Here is a 16,633-nt window from a genome sequence, read left to right as displayed (position 1 = left end):
GTGACAAATAGTGGTTTTTGGTGAGACTCCGTTGGATCGTCGAGAGCAGCGGTTCAATCGCGAGGGAGAAAAGGAGTCCTGATAAGGGGCAGCCTTGTCTTATACCTCGGTTAAAAGAGACGGGTGAGGAAACCGAGTTATTTACCCGAACTCTAAAGAACGCGTCAGAATAGAGGCCCTTAATTTGCTGGACAAAAATAGGCGGAAAGCCGAAACGACCGAGGAGCCGAAAAAGGTATTTATGATCAACTCTATCAAAAGCCTTCTCAAAGTCAATATTTATGACCGCTAAGGCTTCATTCTGACGGTTTGCAAGATAAATAATATCCCTGAGGGTACCGAGAGTCTGGAAAATGGATCTATCCGGAATGGAGTAGGTTAGGCTAGCACCGACTAAAGAGCCTATGACCTGATTCACCCTCAGCGCAAGTAGCTTAGAGTAAATTTTATAGTCGGCATTAGTCAAAGAGACAGGCCTCAGGTTTTTCAAATCAAGTAGATCACCATTTTTTGGAATTAAACTGACGATAGATTCAGTAAGAGACTGGGGTGTTGTAAAAATTCATTAAAAGCCTTAAGTAAATAAGGGCTCAGAATGTTCCAAAAGGCGAGATAGAACTCGACTGGGAGCCCATCAAGCCCAGGGGACTTCCCACGGGACAAAGAATTAGCAGCAGAGGAAATCTCAGACGATGTAAAAACTGCCTCAAAAATTCGAGCCTGGTCACCGGTGAGGGATGGTAAGTCATCAAACAGTGGGGAAGGGGAAGGGTCCAGATTTGAGTCAGCTGAGTACAAGGTCTCATAGAATTTCGTCGCTAGACTTCGAACCTCAGTCGGATCGGTGCAAATCATGCGGCCGGGTCCGTAAAGTCCATGAATCATGTTTGAAGAGAAAGCTTTCTGTTCTAAGTTGAAAAAAAGCTTAGAGGGAGTGTCAATAGACGTAAAATGTTCAGAGCGCGCTCGTTTGAGGCACTGCCGTGCTTCAACCAGCTGAAGCTCCCTGAGTTCTTCAGAGTAGGTAGTGTATAAATGGGAGTTAACTGGGCAATTTGAAAGTAGGTGCTCAAGGGTGGAAACACGTGCAGTTTCCTTGCTCTTTAGTTTATGCCAATAACTGACGCTGAAGGACTTTATTTGGGGTTTGAGGTGGTTAATCCACCATTCACCTGCGGGGAGATTGCTCGGTTTCATGGAAATGAAGGTAGTAAGCTGAGCCTGCATTTCCGTAATGAACCGAGGGTCATCTAAAAGTAAGGTGTTAAAACGCCAGTAGGGGGGTCGGCGAGGGATGGTAGTGTCTGGAAAGAAATCGCAGAAAACACCATCATGATCCGAGAAGTGCGTTTTAATATGGCGGGCGTAACGTAAACGTGTGTTGTCCGAGACATAGATACGATCCAAACGGGCAGCTAAAGATTTGCCATGGTTAAGGGACCGCCAGGTAAAGGCCGAAAGATTAGGGTTAACCGATCGGAAAACGTCTTTAAGATCATGAGTGTCGACTAGGTCGCGAAGTGCAGCGCAAACGGGGAGACGACGTTCAGCAAAGTCTTGGCGATCAAGTGAAGGGTCGAGAGTACAGTTAAAATCTCCAGCAAGAACTACTTTATCCGAGTCCCCGGCTTGACCTAGGATTCGCGCGATAAAACTAAACAGCTCCGCCGCGGAGTTGTCCGATGGTGGTACGTGAACAGAGAAGATGTGCGTGTTAGTATCTGGCGAGTTTACGTGCTGCTCAAGTAAGCGTACGTAAACGCAGTTACTCGCAAAGAGGTCATGAAAAACAACCTTAGAGGCTAAATCTCGCGAGACACCGACAGCTACCCCCGAACCCTGAGTTTGAGCCGAGTGAGCGTGGTAAAATTTATACTGGGACCTAGTCCAAATGAAGGTACGCGCAAAAGCGGGGGAAACGTTAGTTTCTTGAATACAAACTACAGCCGGACGCTGTTTTTCAATAAAGTTCAAAGCTCTTACGCAATTAATTTCAGTGCCCATGCCCCTAACATTTACAGTTAAAACACTAAACATAACTAGGTATAATGTGGAAATAAAAAGAAACATAAAACAATAATAAGAAATAAAAAAAAATATATAAGGTTAGACTTGCGAGTCATATTGATCAGTTCCGGAATGATCCGACGAGACCGTGGAGTATAGTCGACGAATTTCCTTTGAAACGTACACGTAACGTTGCCGCGCGCGATGTCTTGCACGTGCATCGGAAATCGACGAAATAGTAGGGTCAGTAAAGGCTAAAATAGTCACTTGTCTGGCAAGGGTGGCAGCTTCCTCGCCATTTTTAATGAAGTTTTCAATAAGGCGACGTTTGTCCAGTGCAGTGCCGGCAAGGGCCTTAAGCATGAAGTTGTTGAGCGTGTCTAGGTCAACGAGGGGTGTCAGCTGACCTTCAGTGTCAATCCAGGTATTTGAGGAACCGTCATAAGAAAATTTGTCTGCCGAGCGACGAGTAATTTTCTGGGGCACGAGGGAAGGCGGCGGCATAGTGCTATTGTCAGGAGCGGGCGGTGTGGTAGGCGCCTGACGCGACTTCTTCCGTTTACGACGGGAGGTCACAGTTTTAAAGTTCGTATCATCCTCGGCCAGACGCTTGTCAGGGTGACCAGAGACCACCGTTTCAGCCAAATCGTCGGGGGTCTCGAGTGTGGAAACATTCGTGGCAAGATCTTCCAAGCGTCCAGTTTGAATATCAGCATTTGTAGTATCGGCAAAACTGGCAAGGTTAGTGTCAACATCCATTGACGTAGAGGCCACGACATCGACAATGCTAACACGAGATTCAACATCACCCTGACCTTCACCCTGGCCTGGAAGTGGCATCGAAAAGGAAGGGCAAGTATGCTGTTGATGTCCGATTTCCTTGCACAAATGGCATTTCAGGGGATTGTTTAGGTAGAATTTGTAGCGCTTCATGCCATAAATACACTCAATAGAATCAGGTAGGTCTTCAAAGTCCGAGTCCGTCGCAAATTGAAGGGTGACGGCGCGACGAAAACTGTGGATGGTTCCGAAGAGAGTGGGGTCAACAGAGGCCGGCAACCGTTCAATACGGCCTTGAACTTTGCCAAACTCAGACATGGCCTGACGGAGTTCAGGGTCTGGGAAAAAAGGCGGTACATTGGAGATGACGATACGTTCAGGGGCAACAGAAACTGGAAGGACGTCAATGCGGGTACCTCTGAAATCGAGACCAGAGGCGATGAGTTGACGCGCCCAACCGGAGTTTTTAAAATAGACCTGAATTGATCCAGAGACACGGGAAGAGTCAGTTATTTGGTCTGGCGGAATTGTCGCCGCAATGGCAGAGAGGTAATCATTGAGAGAGGTATTCGGGTGATTCGCTTTAAACGTCACAGCTCTAGCAAGCCATGACTGGAGATGCGAAGTATTCGCGGAAAAGTTAAACACAGTCCTTTTACCCAATGGGGTACGGTTGTTATGTGCAGGGTCTTGGTTACGCGATGCGGACGTAATAGTGTTACTGCCAGCGGCAGCTTGAGAATAGGACGCGGTACCAGGAGCAGTTGACGACGACGTTGAGGTAGTGGTCGTAGAGGTAGTAGAAGTCAGGGTCGAACTGATAGCAATTATGCTTGAGATCGTGGACAGAGAATTCGTAGTGTTAATGTAATGAGGGACATTGGTTGTGCTGGCGTTATCTCTTGTGAGCGTTGGAGAAACGGACGTAGAGAAAACAGCAGCGTTAGAGATCGTAGTCGGAATTGTTAGCGGTGGGACGGTAACGTTTGAGAGAGTTGGTGATATGGTCGTAGGAATAACGGTACCATTTGAGGTTTTTTCAGTAGTAATTTTCAGAAGGGGGGTAGACATCGAGGGAGAGGCGCTAGCAGGTGTTGCGGCAGCAGCACTGGGAGCCTTCGTCTTCGGTGAGAGGGCGCCGGCTGAAGCTACGCCAACCGGCGGGGTGGTCTGGGGGTCCGCACCCGTCCCAGACGAAAGGGAGTGAGAGTTCCGTCGGGCGACGGCGAGGGGGGAATCATCACCCGATGAGGAGCTAAACTCACCCATCGGTAAAAGCCGTTGAAGAAAACAGCCAAGGCTTAGGAAAAGCGCTCCAAAGGCACGCTAATAAAACACCGGAAAAGTCCCGAAAGGGGTAAAAAACCCCAGAGGCACCGACTAAAAGGGGTAACTAGTGACCGTGCGCAAAAAAACTGGTCAAAATCCGCAAAAAAACCGGTTAAAAAACAAAAAACATCGGAGCGCGAAAAAAAAGCGTAACCGACCAAACTCGAGAGAGAGAGAGAGGGAGAGAGAAAGAAGAGAGAGAAGAGAGAGAAGATTGAGAAGAGAGGGGGGATGGAGAGAGATAGAGAGGGAGAGAGAGGGAGAGAGAAAGAAGAGAGAGAAGAGAGAGTAGATTGAGAAGAGAGGGGGGATGGAGAGAGAGAAAGAAGAGAGAGAGAGAAGAAAGAGAGAGAAGATTGAGAAGAGAGAGAAGAGAGAAAAGAGAGAAGAGAGAGAACTGACCGTTATTTCGGGTGCAGCGCGAGACGCGGGTGGCGGCAAGTTGAAATGAAGCCAAGCACTCCCCCTTCTTGGACGTCTTCGGGTAAGTTGGCCAGATTAGAAATGATCTCGGTGTCCTCGATGAAGGCGTCCTCTTCGTCCTGGTCAAACAACGCCGTGTCCAGGGTCAAACCACCCAAAGAATTGACGTAAAACTCGTCTTCGTCTAATTTAACAAAGGTCAACAACTTATAGTTTAGAAAATGAACGAGACTCGATCGTCTTACGTCCTGGTAAGGAGAAGAAGACTTCCTCCGTGGTCTCCTCGAAATAAGTCTTTTTGTAGGATCCAGCTTCCCTGGCCCTCCTCTCGTTCTTGGCCGATTCCAAGTGGATTCTTCGCTCATATCTTTTCATATCGGCATAGTTGGCACTTATTTTTTTCTGTTTTTGTAATTTCGCAGTCCCGAGACCCGCGCACGCAGACGTACTTCGTATGATTGTCGAGGCTGCGTTTGAAAAAAGCTTTGCATGCTTCGCAACATACACAACTGTAAAACTTCCCTGCGGCCCAATCAGCGCAGACGGCGCATACTAGCTCTTTATTGGGCATATCGAAAGAGGACCGACCGCGTATTTAAGAAATACATTAATTTGACGGAGCCAAGAATTAACGCTCCTACACCAGGAGCGGCCCGAAATTCGACCTTGGAAGAGGGCTGTAGAGTGGATTCGGACTTGATATCGGGCCAGAGGAAGTATTAGGACTTCCAACAGGGCCAGAGAAAGTAGTAGGGCTTGAAACGGGGCCAGTCGCCTTCCTCAACACCAGATTAGGACTAGGAGTGCGTCTATTGGAGTCACTTGTTTTTTTCATCCCCACTTTTATGCACTTTTCATATCGGCATAGTTGGCACTTATTTTTTTCTGTTTTTGTAATTTCGCAGTCCCGAGACCCGCGCACGCAGACGTACTTCATATGATTGTCGAGGCTGCGTTTGAAAAAAGCTTTGCATGCTTCGCAACATACACAACTGTAAAACTTCCCTGCGGCCCAATCAGCGCAGACGGCGCATACTAGCTCTATATTGGGCATATCGAAAGAGGACCGACCGCGTATTTAAGAAATACAACAATTTGACGGAGCCAAGAATTAACGCTCCTACACCAGGAGCGGCCCGAAATTCGGCCTTGGAAGAGGGCTGTAGAGTGGATTCGGACTTGATATCGGGCCAGAGGAAGTATTAGGACTTCCAACAGGGCCAGAGAAAGTAGTAGGGCTTGAAACGGGGCCAGTCGCCTTCCTCAACACCAGATTAGGACTAGGAGTGCGTCTATTGGAGTCACTTGTTTTTTTCATCCCCACTTTTATGCACTTTTCATATCGGCATAGTTGGCACTTATTTTTTTCTGTTTTTGTAATTTCGCAGTCCCGAGACCCGCGCACGCAGACGTACTTCATATGATTGTCGAGGCTGCGTTTGAAAAAAGCTTTGCATGCTTCGCAACATACACAACTGTAAAACTTCCCTGCGGCCCAATCAGCGCAGACGGCGCATACTAGCTCTTTATTGGGCATATCGAAAGAGGACCGACCGCGTATTAAAGAAATACAATAATTTGACGGAGCCAAGAATTAACGCTCCTACACCAGGAGCGGCCTGAAATTCGGCCTTGGAAGAGGGCTGTAGAGTGGATTCGGACTTGATATCGGGCCAGAGGAAGTATTAGGACTTCCAACAGGGCCAGAGAAAGTAGTAGGGCTTGAAACGGGGCCAGTCGCCTTCCTCAACACCAGATTAGGACTGGGAGTGCGTCTATTGGAGTCACTTGTTTTTTTCATCCCCACTTTTATGCACTTTTCATATCGGCATAGTTGGCACTTATTTTTTTCTGTTTTTGTAATTTCGCAGTCCCGAGACCCGCGCACGCAGACGTACTTCATATGATTGTCGAGGCTGCGTTTGAAAAAAGCTTTGCATGCTTCGCAACATACACAACTGTAAAACTTCCCTGCGGCCCAATCAGCGAAGACGGCGCATACTTGCTCTTTATTGGGCATATCGAAATTTTGATGTAACTGAAAGGAAAAGTGACGAGTGGGGGGGGGGTAAACCTCCACCTTCCATCTCGGTTTTTGGCGCCAGCGCAGTAGTCTTTGTATTAGGAGTGTGCGCAGAGAGGGCAATGTATTAACCTCTATGTATGTCTAGAAAGTGAGGGTCTATCACATTGAAAAACTTTCGGAGTCCCACCTTCGAATGTGGTTGCCACCTTATGAACGTAACCCAATAGACCATTTCAATGTAACTTTGTCCACATTAGGCTCCCTATTTACTTGCTTCACGAAAACCATTTGAGCTCCTGTTCCGGAACAGGAAAATATGGTCTCGCCGATTTGGTCGCGGGACCTGTAAAGCGTTTTGTTTTAACACTATTTGATTATGCCTACAAAATTATTTACATTTAACCCTTTTTACGTCTAAGTAAACAGTCCAATTAAAATTTCAACGTTTTGTAATGTTTGTCTTTATAGTTTTCAGTGAGAATCTCACCGTGATTTTCTTCAGTCATGAAATGAATAAAATTTGAGGATTTTAATTAACGTTGTCTGAAATTCATTTAAACCTATAATATTGACTACAAAAATCCATAGAATGTTTTGAGGTTTTTCAATTTTTCTTTTTAAACAAGAGTGAATCAAAAAGAAGAGTTTCATAAATAAGAGTTCAAATAAAGATTACGAGTTTAACAAAACCATCGTAAAGCACGGTTTATCGTAAATATTTAAAAGCCTGCCATAACAAGAATGTAAAGGTTATCGTGTTTAATATACCTCGCTACTCTTTTTTATTTTGTCGAACACATCTGCATTGAATATACAATCTTAAAAATCTAGGTTTACGACTCTTTGTTCCCTTTCAAGCCTGATGTAATAAATTTCGTTAAAAATTTTTAATAAAAAACATTGATTCTAAATTATAACTAGTTTATAGCGGACTGTATGAAATTTCAAACTCTTCGCAAAAGGAAATGTTAACTTCGGTTGTTTTAATAAGCCTAGGCTTTCTTGCACCTAGATAAATATGCGTTTCTCCGTGTTGATTTGCCTAATTATTTCAAGTACATCGATTCAATGGTCCGAGGAAATGGAAGATGGTATAAATAACGTTAACGATGTTATGAGTGAAATTTTCCAAGATGCTAACCTAAGGAACAAGTTCATTTTCTCTTTAATGAGAACCGTAACAAAGAAATCTTCTGCTGAAGATTTCGGAAGTAAAATGATAATTGCGAACGATATTCATACTCCGATACCCCAGAAAGTCTTGAACTGCGTGAAATCTCTAAAATATATATCAACGAATATAAAGAGTGCGTGGGTGCTACAAAGTAAGTCAAAACATTATCATCGTTACAAAATAGAGAACATTTATGTTCTGACTATGGTTAGAACCGTTAGAATACCGTTTACACCAAAAAAAATTGGTGTTTTGTTTAGTTTGCATGCTTGTTCTAAATAACAAACACAATTCGTTATATTGCTTTAGTTTATGGTTGATATCTTGAACATCATGGTAAAATTTTTAGAAATGCATTAACCCTGTTAAGAACGTCTTATTTTAGACCAATAATATTTTAGCTTTATGAATTATCCCTAATTACGCACCGGTTGATTTTATTCGAAATTGGTATAAAAATTTGTTTTTTAAAGACAAAATGATGCAGGTATTTCATATGTTTGCCCCATACAGTCTTAGAAATAAGAATATTTTTTAAACTAGTCACTTGGACAAGTGAACTCCTAGTGTTCAAAATAATAAACTTGTCTCCGGACTGGGCCCCCCTTCGTTTTCCTGTAGAATTGCAATTGATAACCTGGTCCCCACTTCTTAGCAAAGACAATTAATAAACTGAATTTGAACCAGAGGACAGCTAATAAGAATGTTTCTTTTTCCCCAGTGTTGGACTCTGTGGGCAAACCACCGAGTGGAATTTTATTGGGAAACTTCTACTGGCCTGGAAGTTTCGATGAATGCTTACGAGTAAAGGCGCCAAAATCCATAGAATTCTCATCGGGATTAAAAGGGAGATACTGCAAGCTTGGTACGGAAGCTAATGGAGTACTATAAATTCAGATGTTTCATCAAAAGTATAGATTATCATAAAAACTTCTGTCATTTTTGAACCTACGGCTACGATTCCTATTCTTAATCTCAACTGTAGATCAGGAAAAAATTCATATATAGCATTAGTTATTATATTAGAGTATCTTACCACCGAGTACCGCCCAGATGATATGTTTTTTCAGGTATGAAGTGGTTTCAGATTAGGTCTCTGCGTACCGAACCCATGTGGCGCTGAAGAACTACAGCATAGTTATACTAGAAAACGAATTCAAGCAATGTTTCACCTAAACAGGATCCTTAAAAGTATTGAAATATTTTAAAGTCGTCATGGCTAAGCGAGTATGGATATTTTGTTCTAATTTCGGCAGTTACCGTGTCATAATTACATTTCAAATCCTAATTTCCCATAGTTATGAGGGACCAGCCACTCAGCGTAATCGGTGTACGCGCTGTAATTTTGACCAGGCCTGTGCGAGTACTCGAATGTAGGCGAGTACTCGATCGAGTCGAGTGCTCGAATCGAGACTCGAAAATCTAAATTTTAGGACTTGAAAATTATTTCGAGTCCTTAAAATCTTCACTATTGGACTAGAGGAGGACTCCAACCGAGACTTGACGCCTTATCAAGTCCAAAAATATTTACTTTCTGACCCGGAATTTAAAGTTTAGAATAGACAAAATTTGACTTCAGATAAAGGAGTTAAGCAAACCAGAACCAAAAGTTAAAATTATTGTTACGGCGCGTCATTTTTGTCGTGAGATTTATACTTTGTGAGTAAAATCAGGAATATTCCTGGTAAAATTTATCCTAATTAGAAATTAATTTATTTGATTTCTTGAAAAATTATGTAAAATTAAACTAAGTAAATTAAATTAAAGTTTGTATTAATAGAATTAATTTAATTGGACTCGAGTGGGACTTGATATAATTTATCAGGACTCGACACTGGACTTGAAACCTAGTTCTTAAGCTGACTTAAGGACTCGATACCAATTAAAAGACTCGACTCAACATTCTATAAGAGCTTTTTTAAGGACTCGAGACTCGACTCGAACCCAAAAAAACTGGACTCGCACAGGCCTAATTTTGACTGGACGAAAGATATTATGCGTAATGTTTTGGCGTTTCCCGGAAACGAACCTCTTTGTCTTTCCACCCTTGGTGATGGACATTCACTGGCATAATGACGTAAGCCACCGCAGTTGAAGCATGTGATCGGTCGATCATCCTGAGTGACTCTCGGAGGATCTTGGTTATCCTGGCTTTGGTTCTGTGGACGTCTTGGGACGAGTTGCATTTCATTTTGTTGAGGCTGGTTTTCTCGAGGCTCAACTTCAGGATTGCTCCTCTCAAAAACTCGAGTTTGTTGAGGAAAATCCCTGGGTAGGCTTCTTCTTCGAGGAGGTCTGGACGCAAGGTGGGATTGCCTTGGTTGGGAATTTGGCCTCGGGAAGGGAGCTCGATAATCTTGATTCGGATAGCTTTGGGAATCATTTCGGACTGAGGGAGGATTGTAATATTCGTCCCGATGGGGGTTGTTAGTGTTCCCATGCGGGATGTCCCTGTTAGTATGAGTTCCCATGCTCGGGATATTCCCTTGATTTATTCTTTTTCTGGGGGCTAGATATGGTGGGATCTGTTGTATGGATTGCTCTCTAACATTCCTATAGTGTTGTGAAACTGGATTTGGGTTGTTTTGTGACGAGGAGGGCTGATCTAACTCAAAAGTTTGCTCTATTTGTAAACAAACATCTTGTAAATCGGACAACGTTTGCGCTGGCAAAACCATAAGTAATCCCTTAAACTCCATCCTTATTTTGTTTAATTATAAGGAGTAACTCATCTTCCGGTATTGGAGGGTCTAAATTCTGATTTACTTTCACGAAATAGCCAAAAAAATCCTCGATGGACTCATTTTGGTTTTGTTTTCTGTTATGTAAAGCTATTCGGGTCTTAGCTCCCTCATCCTTAAGCCCAAAACGCCGTTTGATACGTCCCTTAAATTCTGCCCAATCTACTCCTGGGGGAAGGGAACGGTACCAATGTAGGGCATTGTCTCTTAATATAATGGGCATGAAAAGCATCTTATCATTCTCACTGATTTTATGGAAGCTAACATATTCCTCGAATTTTCTTATGAATTCAGGAACGCTTTCGCCCTTTCTACCATAAAACGCTAATCTCTCTGGGGGTTCTAAACCGTTCACATGTCCCTGATTTGATGTTGCCAGGTTTGTAAAGGACTGTTAGACTGATGCTAGAAATGCAGCCTGTTGGGCACCTCCCGTATTTGGATTAGTTTGGGGTTGCGGATTTGCTGTTCCCTGGGTTTGACTAGCACCCTGGGTACTTTGAGAGCTACCTCTAGGTGGGGACTGAGAAATTCCCTGTGGGTTCTGTCCTGTAGGATTCTGTGGTTGTCCAGGATTTACGGGACTGGGTCTATTTGGTCTACTAGGAGCAGATGTATACCCGACCGAGCTTCTACGGGGATTTGCCCCGATGGGGGAGGTACCTTGTACTGGGATTTGTGAAATATTTGCATTTGGCGTAGCCTTTGCTATACGTTTCCTTGAGGAAACCCAATTATTCAGAGACTGTTTTGCCTTTTCATATGCACTTAATTGAACTTCTACCTTTTGTTTGGTTGGGCTAGTTATGTCACTTAACTCGACTAAATCGGGGATACTCCCCGCGTGTCTGTTTCTAGTAAGACTACTCTCCTGGGGGTAATAACTTTGTCTTATGTTCTCAAATAGGGCTAAATTGTCCTCATGTCTAGGTCTTTCTTCCCCGGTATGAAGGTATGGGGTTAAATCCAGATTATCGTCCCATAAGGGATCGTTATTTGGGTTTTGGGAATATGCCATATTTAAATCACGCAATTTAGGGGGGGCGTATTATATCAGCAGCCACGATGTTAGGCTTAGCTAACGGTAATGTTGATTCTGAGGAGTCCGAATTATTATCTTGGGTTGAAGTAGACTCAGTATCGCGTCTTTCACGGTATAAATTTAAATTTGGGAACGATTCGGGAGTGTTCATTTAATTCATAAAATAATTTATTCAAAAATATTTATCCCGAAAAGAGTACGATTTAACACGCCGTTAATTCCAAAAATAATTAATTCAATTTAAATCCATGATAGCAGTAATAATCTATAACTTAATTTGATACAAAAATAAAAATCGGGAAATCCTTCTCGAATGTTCGCGAAGATAGGGATCCAATATGGCGGCTTTCTGTCTAAACACGTTTCAACCTGTAGCTAAGCTCACGAATCGGGCCCGAGCACCCCGCCGAAAAAGAGACCGAGGCCCAAAAACTACGGGCACGGCACCATTTGCAACGGATCGCCCCGGGGAAAACTATGTGGCCGGTCGTGGAGGGGGATTCGCGTTACAAGTCTCTAAAGTCCGATAGCGAGGGGAGTTATGTAGGCCTAACTCAAATCGTCACTATCGTCCCATAAGGGAATTTAAACCAAAGGAAAATAAAACATATCTTGTGGTTGATCTTTGAACAAATTCTTTATTAAATCGAAACGATATTTAACTTGAAAATAGTTAAGTGAAGATCCAATTTTGGAAACGCGATGTCACGCGGAATACAAATCTTGTTTTTGTTCTCGAAATCTCGTATAAATCAAAAAACGGACCCGTGCCTGGTCCCGCGGAAAACGCGAACTAACTCGTTCGAGACGAAGTGGATCTGACTCGCAGTAAACAAAAAGGCGAACTTATGGTTCGAGAACCAAACTTGAACTAACTTGACTAACACAAACCGGCGTTTCTTCACGTCTCGGTTTGAGTTTTTTTTGGGGACAGGGGTTTTTCAGATGGGATAAGAAAGAAGGAGGGGAAGCTTAGATGATGGCGGGCTGAACATAGTCCCAAAAGTGGACTAGGGTGCTCAGCCCTCCATCATCGTCTGCAGCGGCTTCAGAGGTGAGGCCGCTGCAATTGTAAGCATTATTTTTGCCGGCTGAACCTCCAATCACTGACCCTAGGAATGTAACGTCCTCGGTGGACGTAGCTAATTAGAAGGCCAAGGGCAATTGTTGACGGCCAAACCAGCGAGTTTAGGGCAGAAGGAGGAGCTTAACGTTTCTGCAGAATACGGCGGTTGTTTTCGTTAAAGTGTAATGTTTATTACTGGCTGTCACAGAGAATACTGTACGTTTTATAGAAATTCAAAGTTATAAGAAAACTCGTATTAGCAAGAAGGATTATAATATGAGGAGTCATAAGTTACGAGATTTTACGCTTCTACTCTTACGACGGTATCAGTGGAAAAGTAAGCCGCATCCCTTTAATGTCCGTCATTGCTCGGAGCTTTTCCATTGGATCCCGTGTGAATGACGTATTCTGAGTCGGATACACTATTATGGCACCTGTTGAACCGGCATCTCCGATTTCATTAATTGCGGAAGATCAAATAAAGATCGTGGTAATGTTTATATTTGAATAAACGTTTCACAAGCTATACCGTCTTTGTAATCGAAGAGCCATTTAAGACTTGAGGAAACCAGAAATGGGGGAAAAACTAAGCTCGCGGCACTATAGTTTTCTATTTACCCTTTTTTATGCAAAATGTTTTAATCACAGGATATCACTGACAATACTGCACCCATCCAAAAAGCGCAAGATCCTCTACACTTGCCAGAGTTTTCAAACTTCATTTGAAAAAAGATTAAGAGAGGGAAAGCCTATGTGGTTTTTTAAAGATCTCTTCAAGGAACTTGCGTATATGGGCTTCTCGGGAAATTCGACATAAGGACAAAACATCAGTACGAAGTTTTAGGCAAAATGATGCTTATATCATATATATAAAATATTCATGCATACACGTTGATAAGAGCAGTCACGAGCAAGCGGTCAGTAAAAACATTTTTTATGAAAATTATGGTAATTTATTTCATTAAGTATCAACTTTTGTAATAGTTTTCTCGGAGGTTTTTAATCGACAAGCTTTCAACAAAAAGCATATTAGGATGTTGGAAAAAGTGAGAGAAAGAAGGTTTGAAGAAAGAAGTTCGGAGGTGATCAAAAATGGATACAGGAAACGTCGAAAAATTCCTGGCAAAGGAATGTCTTACACTGTTGAAATAGAAACATCTGAAACTGAGTTGTCGTATGAGGATGCAATTCTTCAAATTCAAGTAGAATTTAGCGAAGTTGATAACGATATTCCGAAGCTGCTCAAACTAACCCGGCAAACATACACGAAGGGGCGAAACTGGATTGAAAAAGAATCCATTAAAGTCGAAGACATTTTTGAAAAATTCCCTCATTTTAAGCATGTGCGCTTTGTAAGTGGTTTAAAACAATTGCTAAAATTAATAACGCTATTTACTTGGTGAAATACATTGACCATAGCTTGAAGCTGAAATGGATTTACTTCTAAATATAGAAAATTCGAAGAGCACATTTTGCCAGAAGTTTCAAAAACTCTCATCCATTCTAGAGGAATATTTGGAAATGATAAAATCGGAAAATTATTTAATGACTTGCAAATTTTACATATATCTAATTTGCTTAGGATAATGATGCTGAAAACAACCGAGAAATGGCGCTGATTTTTTACTTGGAAAGTAAAATAAATTCTACACCACGAACCAAAGGCTCAAAGAAGCCTAGCGATAAAACTAAAAAAAAAAATCGACTCCATTTTCGATTATTAAAGCAAAGCGCGGGTCCCTTCGTTGTTCCTTAGAAACTTTCCCTCTGAACACCAAAAATGGGCTCCGAGAAGTGTCGCCCTCTAGTGGCCGGAAAATAGAATTTTTTCAAATATATTTCATTTATATTATAAGTGCTGTTTCACTCTTCCATGGGAATAAATTAGGCTATAATCTCTTAAAGACATATATAAATAGCTGAGAAAATTATAATATAAATTGGTACGATATAAATGGGTGAAAAAATATCATTAATATAAATTCGTAAGATATAAATAACACCTATCCTTAGATAATAATTATATTTAAATATGAAAATAGGCCTAATATAAGTTGGTAATGTATAATAATACAAAAAATATATTTTTAAAAATTTTTTATTTCATAAACTGAAAGCGTCCAATGAATTTTGGTTAAAAAGCGCATTTGACTTTGTTGTTGATTAGTCTTCGTCAGACGAGTTGGTGAAGACAGGAACGAATCAATAGCGTTCTCCGAAACTGACAATACCCCGGACATGCCTTACAGTCCTATCTGCTGTAGTGAGGATGGTAGAATGAATTGACCCATTACTTTAGAAGCCGTCGTTAGACGAAACAACTTAAGACGAATTGGAAAATTTGCTGCTATCGTATGGGATAAAGATTACGGAAAATCCGAAAGGACTACAGATCCCGAAACGGGGGATTTACTAATAAACCCCTCACCAAATGAAGTCTATAATGTAGACGATGGTGAAGGTTATATATGGCAATACGTTAATGGCCCTAATATAAATTTTGGTTTGAAACACTTAGCGATGTACAGATTCCTAACTTCTACAGTACAATTACCCGCAGGGTCATTAATTGACATGTTTGCTAGACAGTTTCCATGTATCATAAATAAGTAGACCCATAATTTCAAATTGAAAGAATTTGCGGGAGATACTATCCTCCCATTTCCCGTACACCTCACACCACACAAAATGTACGGAATGCCAAACCCAAATATTTGCCATTTAGGGAGTTGTCACCCCCGCAATGAGGGGGAATGTAAATTTCGCACCTTTTATTACGGTGGATACAAATTTCATTGTCCATACCTGTACTTCAGAGTTCTGAACTTAGCTCTTCATATGTGTATGGTACATAAAACTAACAAAACCGTAAGGAAAAATTATAGTGATGAAAACGACACAGCTACGCATTATATATTCAAGGCCCTACAGATTTGCAGGTTAGCCGAGTGTCTGTGTGATAACACTCACAGTTTAATGTTTTACGAAGTTCATTATCACATGAGATCCAATGACGCGAATAATTATTTCGCCAATAAGTATTTCGCAGCCTTTCTTTAATTAATAAAACGTTTGTAAGTTCTACATTTTGTAGGCGAAGAATAGTGTTAAATGCTTAGCAATTCTTAAAGAATCTCGAATAAAAAGAAAATGTTTGAACGATATGGGTTTCAAATTATTTTACGTAGGTTTAATATAGTTAATATTTTAAGCCCAGCATAAGTTTCCGGCTATCTATATAAATTTAATCTAGGACTCCAGTTCACTAAGTTTTAAGTTCACCATATCAGAAACTGCCGGGGACTCCTTTAACTCCCCCTCACAGAAGGGACACTCCATTCCACTTTTTGGTACAGCGCCGAACCCCAATTCTTCTATCGCTTTCTTCATTAAATCCCTGTTGAAAGAGAGAGAGAATGAAAACGTATGTAAAATAACTATCTTGTTATAGATATATATATAAATTAGCCATATTTAAAGAAGGTTCGAGATGGAATAAATGTAAATAATGAATCTAGTTTCCCTCTTTAAATCTTTTTTTTTCATAAATAATATAAAAAACTTTTTGTTATCGTTAACAATTTTTGGGATACCAATCCCCGGCGCCAGAGCACATAAAAACTACATCATTTTTGATGTAGTAAATGCTACCCCGATAGTAATAACATCTACTATTCATACAGTAGAAAACTATCGAGGTAGCATCACACGTGCTCTGGTACCCTCGAATCCGTAAAGCATTACCCCTGCAATGCAAACAGTGTGGGGTACAGTATGCTTCGGGTAAACGGGCATATCCTTCGGTCCAAAGTTGATCGAAATCCCATCCCCTGGGAGTAGAGAAAAAAATAACTAAACAAACTTCAAAACGCTTTAGAAGGCAGATGATGATAATATAATTAATATTAAATGTAAATGAAGTAAACACGTCTATGGAAAACTTACGGCCAGACTATTACCTCCTCCTCATCCTCAGAGCCGTTGGATGATAGGTGATCCTCCATGAACCCCTCGTCTACAGACCATTCGACGTATTCGAACGGAG

Source organism: Phalangium opilio, unplaced genomic scaffold, assembly GCF_054372755.1.
Source record: "Phalangium opilio isolate 3A_F unplaced genomic scaffold, DU_Popi_V2 ptg000059l_1, whole genome shotgun sequence".
Taxonomy (NCBI): Eukaryota; Metazoa; Arthropoda; class Arachnida; order Opiliones; family Phalangiidae; genus Phalangium; species Phalangium opilio.
Note: the sequence above shows the minus strand (reverse complement) of the source record.